The sequence below is a fragment of the Crinia signifera genome, chromosome 6 (genome assembly GCF_055691185.1).
Source record: "Crinia signifera chromosome 6, ASM5569118v1, whole genome shotgun sequence".
In the NCBI taxonomy this organism is placed as follows: domain Eukaryota; kingdom Metazoa; phylum Chordata; class Amphibia; order Anura; family Myobatrachidae; genus Crinia; species Crinia signifera.
This window is the reverse complement of record NC_139222.1, coordinates 161,811,149-161,835,286: the sequence shown is the minus strand read 5'-3', so window position 1 is coordinate 161,835,286 and position 24,138 is coordinate 161,811,149. Positions and strand designations below refer to the sequence as shown.

Here is a 24,138-nt window from a genome sequence, read left to right as displayed (position 1 = left end):
GGAGAATCTGAACCAAGCCCGTAAACCCAGGTAACGGGGTAAAGCCACACAGTTGCCATTTCATACCACTTGTGGGTGTCACACTGGTGCTTGCTCGTTGGACTTATTTACTAAGTCTGGAGTTCTATTGAAGATTGGATGTTGCGAGGAATCAGCTGAAATCGAAGAATGTGAGTATAGTATGTGTCCGATGATGACCATCAATGGAGAGATGATACTGGTAAAAGATGAAGAGGCACTGATCACATTCAGCGTGCTGAGAAGAAGCTGGAAGGTGTACTAATGAAGCAGACACTGTGGGATTAGATTGCTTAGAAAATGCCCGTGCATCACTCCGTGTGTAGGGGCACAGCGATTGTTATGCGAGGCCTAGTAATATCACTGGGCAGGGCCAGTGTTCTCACTGGAGAACACTGGCCCTGACAGATCGCTGTGTGCTGAGCGATCTCGCTGAGCATTCTGCACAATCTAGCATCGCTCCGAACACTCAGCAAATCGCTACGTGTGAAAGCCCCTTAAGAGCTGTTACTGGGGTCATTGAGTGTTTAGAGCAGGGCTGGGCAACACCGGCCCTCCAGATGTTGATGAACTACACATCCCAGCATGCCTTGCATCAGTTTCAGCATGGCCACATAGCAAAACTAATGGCCCTGGTTTAGAGACTGGGACTTCCCCTTCATCCTGCTAAAAACAACTGCATTTAAGAGCACAGAGCCACCACTCCACTGGCAGCTGTAAGGTGAGGAGAGATTACTGAACACTGTGGCCTAGATAGAGCCGAGCAGGACTGTCAGCGGTACCGTTCATTATACCACACATCTGCCATTATAGACCAGCATATCAAGAGCAGCTAGTTTTCATTCTACTTCTGTGAGACTTAACAGTGAAGGAAAGTGTTAGCTCATATGTCCAATAGAGGAACTGATAGCCAGGCTGCTAAGGAGAAAAGTTAGTGCCATTATGAGAACGGTCGCAGGTCACTGGGGGTGCCGGGGGTGGCCAGGTACCCCCTAATGACAAGCACACCCCCGCCACTGCAGTCTCCAGCCTGCAACCCACAGGCCACCTGCCTGCACAGTCTGTAAGGCGATGGCCCCTCCAAAAATGACCGCCGCCTTGGGGGAGACAGACACTAGAAGTCCTGCCGTACATCTAGGGTGACATTTATTAGAGATCAAAGTTGGGTTTTTGGCGTTTTTGTTTTCGCAAAAACGGACGTTTTCTAATTTTTTTCGAAATCGACTACTTAATGGGTGGTGATTTGCGGCATAAATCGCACTTTTCGCCGCTAATTCGCACTTTCTGAAGTGGCGATTTCCAACATTGCAACCAGATGTTTTCCCATTGAAAAAGATACAAATCGCTGATTTAATGGGTACCGAATTTGGAAATCGGCCGTAAAATGCGATCCCCCCCCCCCCCCAAAAAAAATACACCAAGTAGAGGGTGGCGACTTCATCAAAATCGCCAATGTTTCAACTTGTAAATGGTTAAATCTGTCACAGGTGACCCACATAGCAATTACTAAGTCCCCTACATATACCCCAACATGATTATGGACACCTGTGAGGGTGTTTGAGATGGAGATTTTGCAGAGTGGACTGGAGGTGCTAGTGTGTGAGCTGGGGCCTTTGGAGGAGCTACACAGGAGGGATGATGCTGCCCACCAGATCCAGGTACCCCGACCACTGCTTCTTGTCGGTACCGTGCTAGGGTGTACCCGGACTCCCTCTCTGATCAACAGGTGGTGGACATGTTTAGGTTGAACCGACAGAACCTGTTGAACTTATATGAGCAGGTGAGAGATGATTTGGACCCTTGTGGGGGGGGCAACTATGCAGTGTCTGGGCTGCAGAAATTAATGTGTGCCCTCCACTTGTTTGCCACAGGCTCCACTCAGGTGTCACATAAAAAGGTATCACATTTCCACGTTGTGAGTCCGAGTGGCAGGCCCTGAAGTTGGCATTCTATCGGCTCTCAGCATTTCCAAATGTGCTGGGAGCTATAGACTGCACCCACATTGGGATTCGGGCCCCGCACGTGAGGGAGCATGTCTATGTGAATCGCAGGGGCAGACAGTCCCTCAATGTGCAGGTGGTGTGCGTTGCCAACCTCAGAATTCTCAGTGTGGTTGCAGGCTATCCCGGGAACTGCCATGATGCCTATATCCTGCGGCACTCAGCTCTCTGGGACCGTTTCCACAACCACACCATGCCAGAGGGCTGGCTACTTGGTAAGTCACTTAGCACTGTTTACATGATGTTTGCAAACCTATGTCTTGCCCTTTAAGATCCATGTGTGTAACCTTATGTTAAAGAGACAATTTTTTTTTTTAATTGTTTATACCAGCCCTAACAATATAGTCTGGCCTGCTACTATTATGTGCAAATGACCCACATGATATGTGACCACACAAATCCCTTTACATGTTATTTGTAGGTGACTCAGGATATGGGTGTCATTCGTGGCTCATGACACCTCTGCGGAACCCACAAAGCCCTGCACAGCACTGCTATAATGCTGCACATATTGCTACCCACAATGTAGTGGAACGCACCTTTGGGGTGCTGAAAAGCCAATTACGGTGTTTGGACAGGTCAGCAGGTACACTGCTATACCACCCATCCAAAGTTGTTTTGGTTGTCCAGGCTTGCTGCATGCTGCATAACATAGCTTTGGGTCAACCGAATTATGTAGATGTGGCCAATGCAGCAGTCATGCAGGAAGCTCAAACTACAGATGTTGTAGCACGAACTACGCGGAGGGGGGATGTGGTTCGTACACAGATGCCTAAAGAAGTGTAGATGAATCCCTCGGCGCTAATACTAAGGTCGCCTGCTAGGAGCAAAAGGGATAATTCCTTTATAGCCCCAGTATTGAATGCAGAAAAAAATTGGTTATTACTCCCAGCTTGGCGCCCTGTTTACAGACATATTAAAAAAAAAAAAAAAAAAAAAAAAGGGTGAATGTGAATACTCTCCTTTTCTTTTTCTTTCTCTTTTCACGTTGGTTCTTCCTGTTTCTTTCTTCTTACTTTAGATAGTCCTCGTGGATAATATGAAATTAAAAAACATGAAAGCATCCAATGTGTGAAAAATGTTTGTATACTATTCAAAGTTGATATTTATTCTGTGTGCATATCACGGGAGCGTACATCAACTCACTATTGGTAAGCTGAGATACACATATCTGGGTTTCTTTAACAACGGGATACTTTAACAACGGGATATCGTACCCCTACTCACGATGAAACGTAGATTTCCAAGCACATAAAGGTATCTTTCTGATATTTTTCTCATAAAAAAATCGATTTATTAAATTACAAACTCCAAGATGAATACATAAAAGATACACTATTAGTCAGACTCAAACTGGATGGCAGTGGTGCAGTGCAGTCTACACACGAAATTTTCAGAATTCCGGACCTGAAAAACGTATGGACAAGCAGGCACCCACTTACCTTCCTGTCTTGAATTCTGATGTGTAAGTGTCCAATATAAAAGCAAATGAAAAAGCACTAATCCAGGCACAACATGTTTCGAGACTAAAGTCTCTTCTTCAGGTCCCTGGATAGTGCTGTAGATGACATCCGTTTAAGTACCTTCAGATAGTCCAACTTCCGGTCCGCTACTTCCGGTTTCGGAAGCACCTCAATCTTCCATATACTCTAGTAAAACGCTGTTGTCAAAAATAAATATATTGCACATCTATCCCCGCTCCTTGGTGGCTCAACGTTCCTGTATCCCAGGACAGTTTGACAAGCCTTTACAATGGTATGCCGCACGAGCGGTAACGGGACTTCCGCCCGCTGGACGTCACTTCCGCCGGGTTAAGCCGCGTGTATCTGGCGTCCCTCTGACTCCCGCGATTTTCTTTGCGTGCGCTCCGTGACTGTCAACCAATGTGGGCTGTCCTAACACCTCCGTTTGAGCTAACACTTCAAACCAATGTTCCGGGGTTTCTTCTTAGTATTGTGCATTGAGCTTCCCATTTTTTTCCCCTTCCACCTCCTCCACCTTTCGTATATATGGGTTTAGAGTTCTTTGATGGTATTTAGAAAACTAGATATCTGTTTATTTTAGATATAGACTGAATACTGTAAGGGGACTTATGTGGGAAGTTTTCTAAATACCATCAAAGAACTCTAAACCCATATATACGAAAGGTGGAGGAGGTGGAAGGGGAAAAAAATGGGAAGCTCAATGCACAATACTAAGAAGAAACCCCGGAACATTGGTTTGAAGTGTTAGCTCAAACGGAGGTGTTAGGACAGCCCACATTGGTTGACAGTCACGGAGCGCACGCAAAGAAAATCGCGGGAGTCAGAGGGACGCCAGATACACGCGGCTTAACCCGGCGGAAGTGACGTCCAGCGGGCGGAAGTCCCGTTACCGCTCGTGCGGCATACCATTGTAAAGGCTTGTCAAACTGTCCTGGGATACAGGAACGTTGAGCCACCAAGGAGCGGGGATAGATGTGCAATATATTTATTTTTGACAACAGCGTTTTACTAGAGTATATGGAAGATTGAGGTGCTTCCGAAACCGGAAGTAGCGGACCGGAAGTTGGACTATCTGAAGGTACTTAAACGGATGTCATCTACAGCACTATCCAGGGACCTGAAGAAGAGACTTTAGTCTCGAAACATGTTGTGCCTGGATTAGTGCTTTTTCATTTGCTTTTATATTGGACACTTACACATCAGAATTCAAGACAGGAAGGTAAGTGGGTGCCTGCTTGTCCATACGTTTTTCAGGTCCGGAATTCTGAAAATTTCGTGTGTAGACTGCACTGCACCACTGCCATCCAGTTTGAGTCTGACTAATAGTGTATCTTTTATGTATTCATCTTGGAGTTTGTAATTTAATAAATCGATTTTTTTATGAGAAAAATATCAGAAAGATACCTTTATGTGCTTGGAAATCTACGTTTCATCGTGAGTAGGGGTACGATATCCCGTTGTTAAAGTATCCCGTTGTTAAAGAAACCCAGATATGTGTGTCTCAGCTTACCAATAGTGAGTTGATGTACGCTCCCGTGATATGCACACAGAATAAATATCAACTTTGAATAGTATACAAACATTTTTCACACATTGGATGCTTTCATGTTTTTTAATTTCATATTATCCACGAGGACTATCTAAAGTAAGAAGAAAGAAACAGGAAGAACCAACGTGAAAAGAGAAAGAAAAAGAAAAGGAGAGTATTCACATTCACCCTTTTTTTTTTTTTTTTTTTTTTTTTTTATATGTCTGTAAACAGGGCGCCAAGCTGGGAGTAATAACCAATTTTTTTCGTACACAGATGATACTTTAGCATTTCACAGGTAATTGTGGTGTGCAAAATGGACAGGAAAGTGGAACCTTTACCACACAAACATTGTTTACCTTAACATTTTTTAAATATTTTCTGTACTTTGCCCAGAAGCAGATCAGCAATAATGCACAACACCTGCAAGCTGTCCCAACCCAGCATAGTTTATGCCTTGCAACATGATGACACCTATGACACTGTAATGTAAGTAGTTCTTACTTGGGGGAAATGATTGAAAATGCTAATAAACATAGGGGCAATGGGTGGTGCTGACATTGATCATTGAGCTGAGGTGGTTGGAATGCACCGAAACAACTGGCGGCTACCTACAGTATGCACTGGGCAATGCTGATCCCCCTCAAATGTCATGATTACCATCAATTGATATTACAATTAAGCACTTACAAAACCAAATGACCCGTCTGCAAAAATGTCACTATTTCAATATACATCAAAGTACTGCTGGCTGCAAATAATGTTTACTTGCAGAAAAATGTAGGCTTTGCCCATTGCATAGAAACATTTGACAATAACAATCACAGCATGACTGAAGAAGGATGGAACAGCACATGACAAATGTAAATGCACACAACATTACTCATTTTTTCCTTGAGCACGGGTATTAGCACCCTTACCAGTAGTGGCACCACCACCCCTAGTACGGATGGGAAGCGGTCATCTATTAGAATGAACTTAGGTCTACAGTCATTAGGTCGACCCCACTAGGTCGACTGGCAGGAAGGTCGACCTGACTTAAGGTCGACATGGGCCAAGGTCGACATGACTTAAGGTCGAATTTGCATAAAGGTCGACATGAGGAAGGTCGACTGGTCATAAGGTCGACATGGGTTTTTCACTGTTTTTTGAGCCGACATGTGCCGACAGGCGGTATTTCATGCCCTACCATCCACTAGGGCGTGGTGGGAGAATAAAATAGTGTGCCGAGCGCAGCGAGGCACCGTGCCCGAAGCATTGCGAGCGAAGCGAGCGATGCGAGGGTCCGATTCTCATTGCCAACTGTGTCCATGTCGACTGTGTCGACATTCGGATCAAAAAACAGTGAAAAACCCATGTCGACCTTATGACCAGTCGACCTTCCTCATGTCGACCTTTATGCAAATTCGACCTTAAGTCATGTCGACCTTGGCCCATGTCGACCTTAAGTCAGGTCGACCTTCCTGCCAGTCGACCTAGTGGGGTCGACCTAATGACTGTAGACCTAAATGCAGTCTGACGAATGATCCCATTCCGTACGGATACTACGCCGTGGGGGAGTAGTGGGGGACCCACTCATGGGTATGGAGGAGACACTACTACTTTGCGTAGATGTGGTTTGGTGCTGACCTAACAAACTAGTAGCAATGAGGCTGAGTTGAGTTTGTAGGGACATCAACGCAGTTGTTTGCCCATTAAAAGCTTGGGTCTGTTCCACCATATTAGCATTTAGTGAGCTAAAATTAGTGGTTTGGGCCTGAATGGCTTGTCCAATCTCGCCTAAGCGTGTGTCTAATGTGGAGACAAGACGAATTTGTGTCCCTACATTAGCACGCACACTTTGGGAAATTCGTCTAATTTGCTGACCTATGTTACGCACATACCCCTTAATGGTTTCTAATTGGTTGGTCTGCATCTCCATAAAAGAGATTTGTTTTCCTTTAAAACTATGTATGGATTTAGCCAACTCCTCAGCATTAGTGGGAGTGTTGGTGGCTGGAATGATTGGGGGCTGCTGCCTATGTGACTGCGTATAGGGGGCCACATTGACTGGGTGTGATTTGTGTTGTGCAGGATCCAACGATGTAACCGGCTCCAGGATTATTTCACTCATGTCGTCCATAGCTTGAATGGCATCAGTGGGTTCTGGCATCGGTTGTGAAGGTCCTACAAATGAGATAACAGTGGTAAGTATGCTATGCAGAATGCTGTTTGGTGGGTCATGGTAACTTAGTTGGAATGGTGAGGTCTGGCTCATGCATTGTGCATGCAGGGGGTGGTTTACTACTTATATCCATCAACAATTATTGCTGTTGTGGTTTCTCAGTCCTTTGTATGGTGTTCATGCATCCAAACAATCATCATGTGTGGTCAGTTCATTTTTGAACGTAAACATTGTTAACTCTATCATCGCCCACTGCAATGTAATGTGATGGGACATCACATGATAGGCATAGTAGTCATATGCATATGTTAGGCACTTTACATGGCTGACTACATATTATTTTACCTCTGGATGTGGAAAGATTTGGATCCTTGCAGACCTGGTTGTGTTTTGGTACAGGCTAGTGTGTTGGCGGCAGGCATGTGTGAAATGTGCAATATCTTTGTGTAACAGTATGATATCTCACCTGCAGACTGGACATTGGGGACAATCGGATGTGGCTGATGGCGCTCAACAGCAGGCTGGGACTCCATAGATGGTGCTGTTTGAAAGAGGAAGACATTTTCAATTGTTAACATTGGCACCTAACTGGCACCATTTCAAAAATGTTATTAAAAAATAAAAACCAAGCCATAGTTCTCTTTTGATATGCTTAAATAAGGGTTTTGATGTATTTGAACCTTAGAACTAATTTAAGTATTAGCACAGCGCAGGATATTTGTCCTCCATTTGGTACAAACAGGAAACAGCATCAGGTTACACATGTAAAACAGGGTTGCCGACCCTCCCGGAATTTCCGGGAGTCTCCCAAAAATCGGGACCCCCTCCCAGCCCCCGGAAGGGTGGGCAACCCTCCCGGATTCAGGGGGGACCCCCGCTGTCCCCCGGATCGTGGCATTAAAATGCCGCAATCATCGGGTCTCAGAGCTAAAACGGCACAATCGTGTCATTTTAGCCCGCCCCCTCCACTGAGATCCGTGAATTCAGTGTTTTACCATCATGGGGTGGGGCTTAGTGATGTCACTCTTAAGCCCCGCCCCTGGGTGGCTGCTGAAACTCTCCTCTCCGGGCTTTTACCGGAGAGGAGAATAATAAAGTCGGCAACCGTGATGTAAAAGTGACTGTAAAGTGCTTGTCCAACTACCCAGAGGGTTGATGTGGATTAACAATCATCTACACTGCAGGCCTATAGTGATAAGGGCAGCACACATTAATTGGTTCTGTGGAACTACATAACCCAGCAAAATGCACAGTGCATTAATTAGCAACCCAAGCAAGAAACATGGGTACTTGTGTATTTTGGCGGCGCCCATCGCATCGCATACCATAACACATACGATGGTATGCGATGCGACGCGATATCGTACGATAGTGCACGATGGCATACAATTTTGAAATTGTATGCCATTGTACATGGCATACGATGCCATACGATACGATGCGATGCGATGCGATGCGATTAAACATTGTATAAGCACCCTAATGGGTGCTTATACAATGTTAAGCACCCAAATGGGTGCTTACAATGTTAAATGCACCCCCACGCCACCCCCCACTATAAACGTGAACCCGAAGCGTGGCGAGCGCAGCGAGCCCGCGAGGGGCGGCGGTACGCGTCCTACGACCTTTTCATACCCCCACTATCCACGTCGGCGTGGAGTTGAGAATAGAATAGTGTGGCGAGCGCAGCGAGCCACCGAGCCCGAAGCGTGGCGAGTGCAGCGAGCCCCGCGAGGGGACGCGGATACCTTCACAGGTAAACGCGTCCCCTCGCGGGTTCACAGGTGTCAGCGTCGCCACGGACACCTGTGAAGCCTGCGAGGGGACGCGTATAACTGTGAAGGTATCCGCGTCCCCTCGCGGGGCTCGCTGCGCTCGCCACGCTTCGGGCTCGGTGGCTCGCTGCGCTCGCCACACTATTCTATTCTCAACTCCACGCCGACGTGGATAGTGGGGGTATGAAAAGGTCGTAGGACGCGTACCGCCGCCCCTCGCGGGCTTGCTGCGCTCGCCACGCTTCGGGTTCACGTTTATAGTGGGGGGGTGGCGTGGGGGTGCATTTAACATTGTAAGCACCCATTTGGGTGCTCAAAAGCACCCTTTAGGGTGCTTATACGATTTTTGGTCGTATAGGGGGTCAAAATCGCGTCGCATCGCATCGCATGCCATCGGGTGCATGGCATGCGATGCGATGCGATCTGTTCGTCGTACGACGGACATCGGGGGCGCCGCCAAAATACACAAGTACCGAAACATGTGTTTTTGCTGGGATATGTAGTTCCACAGACACAAATCAATTGGACACAGAAACCATTCCACCATAATTGCATGTGCACATGACATAGCAAAGTGTGTAGTTGACATGTGTGGACACTTACCAGTTGGCGGTGGAGTGGGGGGCCTGTCTGTGTCGGCAATGTGGATGCCAAGAAGCACCTCCGGTGGGATAATTCTGCGTAGCAGCCTCTCAGAGGGGGAGATTCTCTAAGAATCTCCACCCCCCTTCACCACCCATCGCCACTCATCGCATCCCAACATTTGCAGGCTGGAAGGAGGGACTGTACGTGTGCCTATAGCAAAATAGGCGCACACCCCCATTTTTGCTGCTGTGAGGGCATGCCCAGCAGCGCCGTGAGCTGCTGGCTATGTCCTAGGGCCGGCGCTACTCGCTCAGCAGATACTGCAAAGCAGGGAGGCGCCAGGCTGTGTAGGCGCTGCTCTCCCTGCTCTGGGACTCTGCTGTGAGCAGGTAAATCAGTGCTGCCGGATGCTGCTGATGTGTGTAAGGCAGGCAGCGGCACCTGCAGCAGAGCGGAGGAGGACATGATGAAACAGAGACCAGACCAGCAGCAGCAGGGGAAGTCTCTTCATCTCCTAAACTCACTGCGGTGCCTCCCCCCTCCCCCCTGATGACAGAATCAGGGTCAGAACATCCTGTGCCGAGCTGTGATTGGAGGAGCTCCTGATTGGAGGGCTGGGTCACGTGCTCCCCTGACCCTTGGAATACTGAGGATCATCAGATAACTATAATGGTAGATGCTAAATTGTAGTGGGCTAAAGGATCTTCTACGCCCAGGGGGAGGAGCAAGACCGGGGGGCTTGCTCCTTCACTATCCACGCCACCACTGGTTGCCATGCCCGAAGCGTGGCGAGCGTCCATTTGGGACCCTTCTTCCGACCTTGCTCCTCCTCTCTCCACCCCCTCTCCTCTCCTGTGACGTCATTTGTCCCCCCTCTCTGTCTCTCTGCACAGAATTTGTCACCCTACATTTTGTACACATATTTCTCCCCCTCTCTCGGCCCAGCACCGCCCCACCCCCTCTGCTCAGCAGCATCTGTAAGGGTGCCCACCCAGAAGTGTGGATTCCTGTAGCGCAGGGTACCTACCCCTGGACAATGAGCATGTAATCCCCCTGGGCAATGAGAATGTAACCCCCTAAACAATGAGCATTTAATCCCCCCACCCGGACAACAGCCATGTAGACCCCCTAGGTAATAAGCATGTAATCCCCCATGGCAATGAGCATGTAATCCCCCTTGGCAATGAGCATGTAATCCCCCTTGGCAACGAGCATGTAATCCCCCTTGGCAACGAGCATGTAATCCCCTTTGGCAACGAGCACGTAATCCCAAATGGCAAATAGCAAGAAACCCCTAGCATCGAGCAAGAAATCCCTGGCAACGAGCATGTAACCCCTTACAGTGTGCATGTAACTCCTGGTAACGAGCATGTAGGTAAGTGGCAAGTGACATGTTGAGTAATATGTAATATGCATTACAGTGTACAGTGGTGTAATGTGTAAAAAGCATAACGATGTGTAGCATAATGTGTAATGGCCATTACGTGGTGTGTGGCGTAATGGGAATTACGGTGTGTGACATAATGTGTAATGGGAATTACACATTACTGTACAATGTGCAATAAACATTACATTGTGTGGCATAATTTGTAATGGGCATTATGGTGTGTGGCATAATACATAAGGGGTATTACAGTGCAAAAATTTTGACGCGCGCCTACAGTGCGCTTTGTACCAAATTTGTGTGTGTGGGCACCAATTCCTTTTCTGGCACGGGGCAATAAAATATCAAGTTATGGCACTGCTGCTACTGGGCACATTATGTGTATGACGCAATACTACTACAGGCATTATACTGTAAACCCTTTTTTTTCAGCATGCGCTGTCTCTTTGCAAAGTATGGGGGGGCGCAAATGTAGGGGGCGCCGTACACCCTAGCGCCGGCCCTGCTATTCCCCCAGCCCCTCTGGCTGTAGGAATAGATGCTGTGCGCATGCGTCTATTCATGGGTGACAAGGGGAGGGACTCCCAATTGCCCCCCTACCGCAGGACACCGCTGGTCCGGGAGGGACATGGGAACATCCCAAAAAAAGGGACATTCCCATGAAAACGGGACAGTTGGGAGGTATGCCACAGTACCCCTGAAGTCCAGGTAGTGCATATCAGGCAGCACTGGCCCCTTCTTGTCCCTACACATGCAGCAACCACAGATAGCTCAGCCCATGCCACACAGTTGCAAACTACCCCAGTTCGATTCTTCACATGGGACTTGAGAGAGAGACACTTAGTCACCTCCCACTACAGGACACCTTATGCTGCTTTCAGACCGCATAACTGGCTTTGACCCTGTATTTGGAAACGTTTCCAAAAACGGGTCTGCCAGATAAAACCCCTTTCACACCGCAGCACTTAAACGGTATATTACCGTTTAAGTGCCGATTTTTTGACACTGGCAGACCCGTTTTTGGAAACTTTCCAAATACAGGGTCAAAGCCAGTGCAGCCTTCAGCCCTCCCCTCCGTGCAGCTCCCCCCCCCTCGCGCATGTCGACGCCCCCCGCGCATGTCGACGCCCCCCGCGCATGTCGACGCCCCCACCCCCCGCGTGTCGGCGCCCCCCCCCCCCCCGTGTCGACTTACCCCGTGCCGGTACCTCCGTTGTGGATCCCGGCACTGCAGCTCAGTATGCTCGGAAAGCACTTATGAAAAAAGTGTCTTCCAGAAAATGGCTGCCCCATAGGAAACCCTGTTTAAAAAAACTGTCTTTCGTATGGGGGCAGCCATTTTCTGAAAGACACTTTTTACATAAGTGCTTTCCGAGCATACTGAGCTGCAGTGCCGGGAACCACAACAGAGATACCGGCACGGGGTAAGTCGACACGGGGGGGGGGCGTCGACACGCGCGGGGGGCGTCGACACGCGCGGGGGCGTCGACACGCGCGCGGGGGGTGTCGACACGCGCGGGGGGGGGGGGGGGCTCCAGTGCTGTGAATACTTAATGAGCGCTCATTAAGTATTCACTGTGCTGAATTTAGGACCCAGCTCATTGGCTGGGTCCTAAATACCGTTTCAGAACCGATTTTGAGCCTAAAATACCGGTTCTGAAACGGGTAGGACCCTGCATTTTAACCGGTTAGAAAAAACGTTTTTTTCTAACCGGTTAAGTGGTCCTGCACCTTTCAGACCGCACACATTACCGTTTTAAAACGGTAAAAAAACGGCAATATACCGTTTTTAAAGTGCGGTCTGAAAGGGGCATTACTGACAGCAGCACAGAGAGAGACAGAGACAGTTCAAGGAGGTTTTGTTTAGTCACAGCACCTTCGGGTTGGGATCATTGAGTCGACACCACTAGGTCGACATGGGTTAAGGTCGACATGGGTCAAGGTCGACATGACATTAGGTCAACAAAAGCATTAGGTCGACATGGGCTAGGTCGACAGTCAGAATGTCGACATGGGTTTTTTCACTGTTTTTGACCCGAATGTCGACATGGACACAGTTTGAAGTGCACCGATTTGCTCGCAATGCTTCGGGCACGGTGCCTCACTATGCTCGGCAGACTATTTTATTCTCCCACCACGTCCTAGTGGATGGTAGGGCGTGAAATACCGCCTGTCGGCACATATTGGCTCAAAAAACAGTGAAAAACACCACTGTTGACCTAGTCCATGTCGACCTAATGCTTGTGTCGACCTAATGTCATTTCGACCAAAACCCATGTCGACCTAGACCAATGTCGACCTAGTGGTGTCGACTCAATGCTTGTTGACCTAGTTGTTGTAGACCTAATGACCGTATCCCATGTATTCAACTAAATACTTATAGCACCCTCTATTGGAAGCTTATGTAATACCTCGCAAGTAACTACACCACACTCCAAAGTGGTCTCTATTGGTGACTCTGATATATATTGTTGTGTCTCAACAGCACCCTCTATTTGTGGAACCTAGTATATACTGCCTATTCATACTCCACAGCGCCTTCTATTTGCAAGTTCTGGTATAACTGAACAATACCTGCCTAAAGTACCATTTATTGGATTACAAATAGCTGTGTACCGTTCAAACTTGATTCATTATTCTCCTTGGAGGACATTACCCTTTGGAACTGTCTAGATTCAGAGCAAGCTGAATACACTACTTATAGCACCGCTCAGCGGATTGTACATACATCATACCACTTTCAGGGATTGGATGCATATATCCTTACAGTGGTGCACGCAGGGGGTGTTTCTGAGTACCCGGAAACCCCACAGGAGTCTAAGGGCCATAGACTGAAAGCTGAGGGTCCCCTCTTTCCATGGGTACAAGAATATCTGAGATATCTGACTTCAAAGCAGTGGTCCCCATCCAAGCCTGTTAATTGCTCTTCCCAGTCATATATTTCAGGTTCTGTCTAACTCAGAGTTTTTCTGAGGGTATTTTCCAAAAGCTGGGCCTCTCCCCCTTTGGTGGACACTAGACACTTGTCTCTACTGTTCCCAGAACCAGAGATATCAGCCTTCCAGCAGCTGGTTACTGCTCCAGTTCCACACACCTGGTATGTAGTTTTATATTCTTGTGGGCAGATTATTATTATAATTTTATTTATAAGGCGCCACAAGTGTTTCGCAGCGCCGTACAAAGGAACAATACAGGGAGACAAAACTTGGCATAACATTGAATAAATAACAAAAATACAGTACAAATAAAGAGCACCACAGTTCAATACACATTACAGCTTAAATGTAAGTAGTGAGGACCCAATCAACATACAACTAGAGGCTGAGGCCAATGATGGAGATGAGTATGCAGACGAAGATGGTCACTGAGTGTTGGAGTAAAGGAGAGCTGTGAGTGAAATGTGAGAAGTGAGCTTTGACAACAGGAGGGAAAAGGGCCCTACTCGGAGGAGCTTACAATCTAGTAGGAAGGGGAGACAGACAGATTACAAGAGGTGCAAGCGAAGGGGTGGTGGTTAGATAGCAGGATGTAAACAGGCAAGGGGTCGGAGAACCAGCTGGTTTATGCAGTGGAAGGGTACGCTTTGATGAATAGGTGAGTTTTCAGTGCCCGTTTGAAGCTTTGCAAGGTCGGGGAGAGTCTAATGGAGCGAGGGAGTGCGTTCCACTGAAGGGGGGCAGCACGGGCAAAGTCCTGTACTCTAGCATGGGAAGCAGTGATCAGGGTGGAGGAGAGACGACAGCCGTCAGCTGACCGTAGAGGGCGGGAGGGTGTATGAATGGAGATGAGGTTAGAGATATATGGAGCAATAGAATTAGAGATGGCCCTGTATGTGAGTGTGAGGTGTTTGAAGAGGATTCTGTAGGGGAATGGAAGCCAGTGCAGATTTTGTTGAAGGGGAGTAGCAGAGTTAGAGCGGCGGGAGAGGAAGATAAGCCTGGCTGCAGCATTGAGGACAGATTGGAGAGGAGCTAGTTGGGATTGAGCGAGGCCAGTGAGAAGAGCATTACAGTAGTCAAGCCGTGAGATGACTAATGAGTGGATGATCAGCTTAGTTGCACTCTGTGAGAGAAAGGGCCTGATGCGAGCAATGTTGCGTAACTGGAACCGGCAAGAATGGGCCAGGGCTTGGATGTGGGGTGCAAAGGAGAGGGAGGAGTCAAGAGTGACACCCAGGCAGCGGAGTTGGGGAACAGGGGAGATGATGGTGTTGTTAACAGTGATAGAGATATTAGTAGGGGGCATAGATTGCTCTGCCTCCTGAACTCTGATCCACTAGTCCCCAATACCATTTGGTAGGTGGGATTCTCTAGTTTTTAATTCCATTAAAATCTAAGAAATCTATTTCCGAGAACTGGAGAGATCTGCAGTCAAGCAAGCTGTCCTCCCACCAGAAAATTATGAATAATAAGCCCACTCCACTATACACCCCTCCTCTGCATATTAATCATCCTCTACCACCCTGGAAGTTATGTATCAGGGACTCTTCATTCAGCCCAATGCCCCATTCTCCCACCCCATCTCCCACCATCTGTGCAGTAAAGGGGTAATACTAATTAGTGGAAATTACTGATCCAGGCCCTACATGAGCGGTTGATATAATACCCCCTACCAGTCGCGGGACATCAAAGCTTACCCCACCCCTACTGCTGAAGGATCGGAAGGGGCCCCAATACATTGCTATGCCCAGGGTTCTACACTGCTGTTGACGTCCCTGTATGTATATATATATATATATGTATGTATATATATATATTTATTATTATTATTATTATTTGTATACATTTGGTCTATCTATAATACTTTAACTGACCCGGTATATACTGGGTCACTTAAGTTTCCATCTCCGTGCTTTGCTCCGCCCCTCTGGAAACCCCCTTCTGAAAATCCTGCGTTTGCCCCTGGCCTCGTTCTTATTATTAGACTGCTATGTCTTTATTGAATGTTTGTCAGTAATTCATTCATGCTATTTTCTGAATAACCTTGATTGAAGTGTCCTTTTATTGCATAATTTATGTCTACAGTTTGTGAGACTATTCTATACCTGAGTATACTGTGAATGTTTATTGCATGTGTCTAACATGAACCACAATTGATTTGCAGCACTGCAGTGACCAGTTCTCTGGTTAATAAATATTATTGTCACTGTCATTTTGTATGCTGGTTGTTGTGTGCTCCTTGGGGTGTTCAGTCTTCTGCCACAGGCAGACCAGTGGCGGAACTCCCGGTGGCAATGGAGTCATCTGCCGCCGGGCGCCAGGCTTAAAGGGGGCACTGGCTCCATTGCCTCCGATGTTCATTAGTGCCGCTGCCTATGGTATGCAGCACAGTGCGGGCGCTGTGTGCCTCCCCCCCCCCCCCCCTAGCCTTGTGCGGCGTGCAGTGTTCGTTCCGGTGGGCGGGTGATCCCCCCTCCCCCGTACCCGTGCGTGCAGTGTTGCGGTTGGGCAGCCCCCGTAGCCCTGTGCGGCGTGCATGCGGTCGGGCGACCCCCCCTCCCCCGTACCCGTGCGTGCAGTGTTGCGGGTGGGCTGGGCAGGCAGCTCCCCGTTCCCTTGTGTGTAGCTGCCGCGTCGCCGCTACTCCCTGCCACCTGGCAGCGCGGCAGAAGTCACCTGAGGACTGAGCCAACAGCCGGGAGTCGGGCTGCGGAGACAGCCCACCTCACACAGCCAGTGTGTGTGAGATGACTGTCACTGAAGGTGGAAAGAAAGAGCCGGCAGCTGGGTGGGAGACGCAGCAGTGCAGGAGGGTGAGTCTATGTCACCCTGACAATGATTTTTTTTCTCTCTCTCTCTCTCCCCCCCCCCTCCCTCTAGCTTTGTGCGTGTGTATGTGTGTGTGTGTGTGGGGGGGGGCACCAATTTTAGTCTTGCCTCCGGGCTTTTTCTACAAACTTACGCCACTGAAGTAGACTGTGCTGTTACACAGGCCTAGCCAGTTTTGTTCACATCCCCTCAGGAGCAGCACAGGCATAGTCAGTTCTGTTACATGAACAACAACAAAATTCTCCTCAGTTCTAGCAAAACTGAACCACTAAGCTCAATCCCATTGAATTTAATACTATTTCAGTATACTGGGCTCCAATTACAAGGTCATTCAAAAGTGATTGTTTTTAAACTTTGTATCTTAGATGAGTAAGATTGTAAATGTTGTTACTGTTACTTACACCAGGTTTGCCTACCCTCCCGGAATGTTCGGGAGGCTCCTGAAAATCGGGTCTGCCTCCCAGCCCCTCGGGAATATGGGCAAGTCTCCCGCTTGCTGGCCAAAGCCCCCACAGCCCCTTTGCTGCAGATTCAATTACCAGAAATGGCAGGTCTGTGGAGAGGAGGTGGGGTTAAAATGATGCTGTAGGGGCATTTTGCGTAATTTAAGCCACGCCCCCTCTCCATGGCCCATGAACCACAGAGTATTGAAACATGGGGGCAGAGCCAAGTCCTGTCAGCCTTGTTCCCCCCCCCCCCCCCCCCCTCCTTAAGTGTTGCCTCTCTGGCTTATCCCAGGGAGAAGTGAAAATAAAAGGATGACTTACACTGTGTATTTCATGTATAAAAAGTGTATGAGAGCCACAAGTGTAATGGATGTAAAAAATTGCCAGGGCAGTGCTGCGGAGGGAATTGCAAGCTTTTGCTGATGATACCCGATAGAAGCCTATAGGCGTCTCTCCACAGCACTGTGTGGCCGGTGCCATCCCTCTGCACATGCACTGGGGAGCTCCCGGGTCTCAGACCCATAATGATTGACCTTTTGACTGTTGACTTAGACTAGACACGATCGACATATCAACCGGAACCAACTGTTTGGCCCTTATTCTGGTTGACTTGCAAACACTGGCCTTGACTGATTTGATTAGATTTGTCCTGCATGCAGTATCTTAATCTTCTGACGATAGTGATGGCTAGGGTTGGCCATCATTGCCATCGATGGCAATTCTACAACTGGCCATTGATAGTGCTAAACTATGCAATGGATGACCATCGATATTTTTACATATCGATGGTCATCCATTGTGTTTTATTGGCCTGTGGGCCAATCAAAACACGGGGGTGGGGCTTCGTGGGTGTCAGGGGCGGAGCTATGATCTGTGTCCTGGCACTTTGAAAAAAAAATCGTTTTGCTGTTTCATCGATGGAGGGAAACCGTCTGGTTCTCCCCATCGATGGCAAAAGTATTCGACATCGGCCATGAACCATAGATGATCGAATCATCAATGTTCGATGGCCATCCTTAGTGACCACTGCACATAGCTTTGGCTCCCACATGGAGCAAGGTAGGGTCATTTTCTAAGCGATCTAGTCAGATCACTTAGGAAATAAGCTGAAATCGCCCCGTGTGTAGGCCCCATAACCTTTCTTCATTAGAAAATGAGTTCTCAGATTTGACATCGTAATTCTCTCATTTATAATCAGACCCAAATTAGACAGCCCTCTTCCTTTCTTTTTTTTTAAATTCAATTGTCTTTATTCCAATTTTTCCTTATAAAATTACAACAATTACAGCACATTTATTTTCAACTGCATCATAATTACAAGACAAGACCAGTCCATTTCACATAACAATTATACAAGAGAAAGAGAAAAAAAAAAAAAAAGTAAATTACATGAAATAAAAAAGACAAAACATAACATGTATATCTTTGGGTCATCAAGACTAGCAGACGGTAACTACTATCTTAAAAGTGTCTCTCTCTTAACTCTTCTTACTAAGTGAGCTGTGTTTTTCTGTAAGTTAAATTATTAATAAACAAACATAATAATTATTCTGTGTCCTGAAGTGCTTTGTACCTATTTTATTTCTTGCGCTTGACACGGTTTTAATTTAAGTTGTTATTTCCTCATCGCCTAGCCTTGCTAAGTGCGAATTCCGCCATCTGTCCCACTTATCGTGGAATTTCTTTTGTGTGTTCCTTAAATAAAACATATATCTTTTGTGTTTCATAACGTCATTAACCAATGCTCTCCATTTTGCTATTGCTGGGCGTTTATTCGAGAACCATAGGCGGGCTATCACCACTTTCGCCAGAGTGATTAAGCTAACAACATAAGGGTAGTGCATTGGTGAGCGATCCCCCCCTATTTCCATGGCTCTAGGACCCATTTGTGCTATTGAAGGAGTTGTCATCTTAAGATCGTTCCACACTTGTACCCAGAATGAATACACTTTAGGGCAGTCCCACAACATGGGACCTGCCTCTGTTGCCGCACATCTTGGGCATCTATCATTTTCTCTTAGACCTGCTCTATGCGTCACCACTGGGGTGCAATATATCCTGTGGAGTATAAAGAAATGAATTTGTTGATATCTAACTGAGGATGTTGCATGCTTAATAGATCCTAATATATCTTCCCAATCCTCTATTGATAGTGGTCCCAAATCTATCTCCCATTTCGTTCTTAATCGCTCCATTAGGGGCTGGTGCTGACCTATATTTATGGTATTATATAGTCTAGATACCCGACCGCTACTACCCAACCTTCGAAGCAATTATTTAATCGGTGATGATGAGGTTTCTATGGTGAGCCCACCATATTGACTTTGGATTGTTTGTCTTAGTTGTAAATACCTAATGAAATGTTTATTTGATATACTTTATTCATTTTGTAGCTGTCCAAAGGTCTTAAACTGTCTATTAGTGTAAAGTTGTCCAATAACAACAATCTTTTTTTAAGACCATATGTTGTCAGTGGACAGCTTCTCTAACTCTGGATATGTTTTATTGAACCACAGTGGAGATTCAATTTCTATCCCTGACCTTTCCCAGACAGCCTGAAGGCGTCTCCATATTAATATCGCCTGCCGGAGAATGGGGGATAGTTTATGTGTGGAAATTCCCAACAAAAGAAATGAAAGTGGGGAGTTCCATAATCCTAGCTGTTCACTAAGGTAGGCCTGTAGCAGAGGATCATTTGTATTAGTGACCCAACCCACTAGATGAGCCGCTTGGGATGCTATATAATAATTCCTTAGATTTGGAAGGGCCAAGTCTCCATGTTCCTTAGAGTTGTATAATGTTTTAATTGCTATGCGTGGTGACTTTTCTTTCCATATAAAGGATAATTATTAGTTTCTCTATAGCTGAAAACACTGTTTTTGGAATGTATATGGGTGCATTTTGCCAAATATACAAGTATTTGGGCTGTATTACCACCTTAAACATGTTTATGCGCCCAGTAAGTGTTATTGGTAGTTTTCCATATATGCATGCGTTCTTTAAATCCTATTGTACCTGGGTGTAGGGTAATATGCCCCAAGTAGGGTAATATGCCCCAAGGGAAAGTATGGATGTGAGGTGTTAGACGTTCCACAGCTGCCACCTGCATTATTTATTTATTTTATTTGTTATATAGCGCAGCATATTCCGTTGCGCTTTGAGGCATTAAGTACAAGGCTCCTCACAGCCATCATCGATTTTTTGCTAGACCTAATGGTAGAGCCGGCCCTGAGCATACTCCACACCTGACTGCTCCCTCCCTGAACTTGTAGTCCACCCCCTTCTCACTGAACTGCCCACCACTCTCAGGCATGAGAATTCCATTCCTCTCAATTGCAATTATATGCCAAAATGAAAAGCGAGACTTCGGATCTATGTCTGATGTGGTTTCCAGCTGTTTCTTGCTGCAGTGCACTCTTCTTGTGAGATGAGACATCATGAAGTCTCATCTCCAAGCCTAATACCACATAGAGAAGTAGAGGCCGAGACAGTTCCGCCACTTGGCACTGCTCACACCAGTGTGCTTGGCATGTTTTGTTTGGTATGGCCAGCCTTCTCTCTGGTTGGCCAGCCAATAATTCTTAAAATTGTAACAGCCTGGAGCGCAGATGTTACATGACCCACCACTGATTCCGAGGGAAGCTCCCTAAGCCCGGTTACAGCATGCATGGAGCTGCGGACACCAGATCACAAGCCAATACTAGCTTGCAGCCAATTAGGAGCTGCTGCCTGATTGGCTGTCAGACCCAATTAGCTTGCAGACGGTGTTTGTATCTACATGTTCCCATGGAAACAAGGCTTTATCCAATTAAGGATAAATTTGGGCGCCTATGAAAAGAGCTTGTTCTCAATAAGCAGCTGCTAGGGGGTAGGGGTAGTCAATCCCTACAAGAAATGTAAAAAAAGGAAATAAAGGAATAGCAGCGCTACTATAACAATAAAAGAACAATGCAATGCAGGATATGAAATACTTTACTATATTGTCATGAACATGCCACTATAAAAATTACACTTGTACAAAACAAGAATAAATGTACATTAAAATGAAAACTAAAAAAAAATTGCCTCACTGGCAGGTAACTGAGTGTTGCAAAAGTCAAGATATTATTGGAACGGTCAAGTAAACAGGTAAGTGCACTTTACCATAACTATGTTGTGCTGTATCACTGCTGTGGAGGATGTAACTGAAGCCCCTAGAGGGGTACCAGAGTCTTCTCTAGTTTTACGGTGTCCAATGTGAGACCCCTGGAGGTGAAATGTCCTGGTGGACCCCAAAGTTAAGCAGCCCATACACGCTGCTTTGTGGGCGTCCTTTCCGTGCTGTACTAGCACGGATCAAATCGCATTGCATTGCATGTGCACACGTTGTGCATGCAATGCGATGCGATTTGATGAGAACTAGGTACAAAACGTATGTGCAAGCACATACCTTTTGTACTGTGCGATGAGGTGCGCGGGAGCGCGCACCTCAAAGCACACATCGGGTCAGCACTTATAGCAACGTGTATGGGCTGCTTAAGAACCAAGCATCCTCTCTCGATGGTGGCTGCAGACAGAATTGGGCCACTGGAGGATATCCAAAAGGGCAAGGGCTGATTTTTTAGACCCAAAAAGTTTGTTGCAGCCGCTGCTTTACTCCAATTGGCAGTGAACAAAGATGACAGTGAAATCTGGTCAGCTCCTCAGATGTATAATCTGGTCCTGAAAGTGAGGCAGTAACAGCTGACGTGTTTTGCTAGATCTATTACAGGTAAATCACAAATGACCACTTAGCCTGGGCCGGAGTGACTGGTTTTTGCACAGGAGTTGAGCTAAAATGTATTTTGTTACGAGATCCCTAAATCCTTAATATGAGTTCTTGCTTAAGGATCCTTCTATTTCTCCCCACATCATTTCTTCCGGGGAAAGGGTGTTTTCTTGTGGTGAGGAAAAAGATCATAACACATAGGGCGGTATTCAATGATGATTTTGGCGATGTGCAGGGAATCCTGTTTAGGATTCGCTGCACATTCGCCACTGGTCGCTGCGTTCCGGAGCCTCGCCGGCTCCAGTATTCAACGAGTCAGGGGCTCGCTGCCCCTGACCGGCAAATTTTAACTCCTGTGGCGATGCCGCAGGGAGCCTGAGGACGGTGGCAGGCAGGGAGATGGAAGTCTCCCTGCCTGCCCCAGAACGTTTGTGGGGGGTAGGTGGGCTCCCCGGGTGCCAGGAAGCACAGGCTGCCCCCCGAGGGTGCCAGCAGGGGACTGGGTATATTCACTACACCCGATCATGCATATGTAATGATCGGGTGCAGTGAATATATGAATATCTAATGAGCGGCTCGGCTCCGGCCCCCTGCTGGCTGGTCTGTGTAAAAAAATAAAATGTATATATATATATTTTTTAAAATTAAATATATATTCATGTGCTTACAGCACATGAATAAAAATAGCATGCCCCTTCTCAGAATAAAATTCCTGATTTTTTTACACCAAATTTAAAAAACAAAACACTTTATTTTAAAAGTTCACATTTCACTTCACCATAAAAAGATAGCGATTGCTACTCGGTGAATCATGGCGAAAAAAACCTTGAAATGTACTCGCCATCTGGTCATTGAATAGGGTGATTCACCGTTTTAGTCAGAAATTTGCCTTACAGCACAAAATCGCCATAAAAACATGGCGAATCAGCCTCATTGAATACCGCCCCAAATGTTATCCAGTCTACACCTGCATTGTATGGCTTGCGTTTTAAAATCTCTGGAGCTGGTTATCTATTTGTCCAATATCACACGCAATTTATAGGCCAGACCAAAGTCTGGGATCTTCACATGGCCAACTATGGTCAGCAATACATTCTCCAGTTTTAGTTCTCTATGTATTATTCATCTAGTATGCATGAACTGCAAGCCACAGACAAGTCCTGCCGTGATAAATGTTATTGTAGTTTGGCTCAGTGATGAAATCTCTTTTATAAAATCGAACAGGAGAGCTCTGCCAGCCAGTTCCATTACATATTATACATAGCTGTTTATGTCCAAAAAATGATCTAGTTTCTCAACCGAAGTACCCGACAATCGGCTTGCGTTTTAGTACTGCAATCTTTTTTGAGGCTTCAACTAGTGCTCTATACTTTAAGATCTTTACAGCCTCCCTTTCCTTATGAACATCATCTGTTGCGAGCATCACTTTGCCATAACTTCCCTTTCCCAAAAAAGTGAGTGAAAAGTCAGTTAAAGAGTCTGAGCTCTACTGCGCATGCATGGACCTCTGAAAAAAATGGTGCTGCGGCCATTATCTCAGCGATTCCGGCAGCGCTACTGGCTTCATCGCGGGACCCCTGAAAGGTAAGTATTAAAAAATAGGTGAGGTCTATGTCATATGTTTGGTTTTCCATTAATGTATGTGTCTTACTTTGGTTTAATAATGGGATGATGTATACCATTGCATCATTTACAAAACATCTTTTATTGTTACTTACATATTATCCACAATGTTATTGTTATCATTGTAATGCATTTTTTATTTTTGCCGATATACTGTACTCTGTTCATACAGTTCCATAAAAAAAATATGTAAAAAAAAAAGGTGCGGTATGGGGCCCGATGGGCACCACACACCAATTATAAATAAGCCACTGGCTAAACACCACAGTGGTGCATCGTAAATCTACCCCATTGTCGTGAGTAACATGTAGAAGTAAGAAGATATTCCTTGGTATCTATCCCACATTACAGGATTAGCAGCTATTATAGAAAGTCAGTCATAGGTGGCTACTCAAGAGCAAGCAGCAGCCTGGAAAATTAAACAAGGTGTGGCAAGCAGACTGCAGTGGGTTAATGCTCTGCATCGCAATCTGTGGTTCAGCTGATCCTGAACGTCCTGAAGATTTGTCGTTCTCTTCAGCAACTGGCTGTTCTGCCTCACTTCCTATCAGTGTGTTATCACTGCAACTTTTCTTGGCAGTTAGTCTGTACCTGTTTGACAGGGACTATTTAATCT

The 24,138-nt window shown here is 46.5% G+C and overlaps 1 long non-coding RNA gene across 1 annotated transcript in view; it reads right to left on the bottom strand.

Moving 5' to 3' along the window:
- Nucleotides 1-6,589: 6,589 nt before the first annotated feature.
- The window catches only part of LOC146007126 (uncharacterized), an 83,054-nt gene continuing 65,505 nt past the window's right edge, over nucleotides 6,590-24,138 (bottom strand). Inside the window, exons 2-3 of the long non-coding RNA XR_014444246.1 lie at nucleotides 7,661-7,735; nucleotides 6,590-7,196 (exon numbers count right to left, since the gene is read on the bottom strand). This is a non-coding gene — a long non-coding RNA (uncharacterized LOC146007126). The remainder of the gene's footprint in view (nucleotides 7,197-7,660; nucleotides 7,736-24,138) is intronic.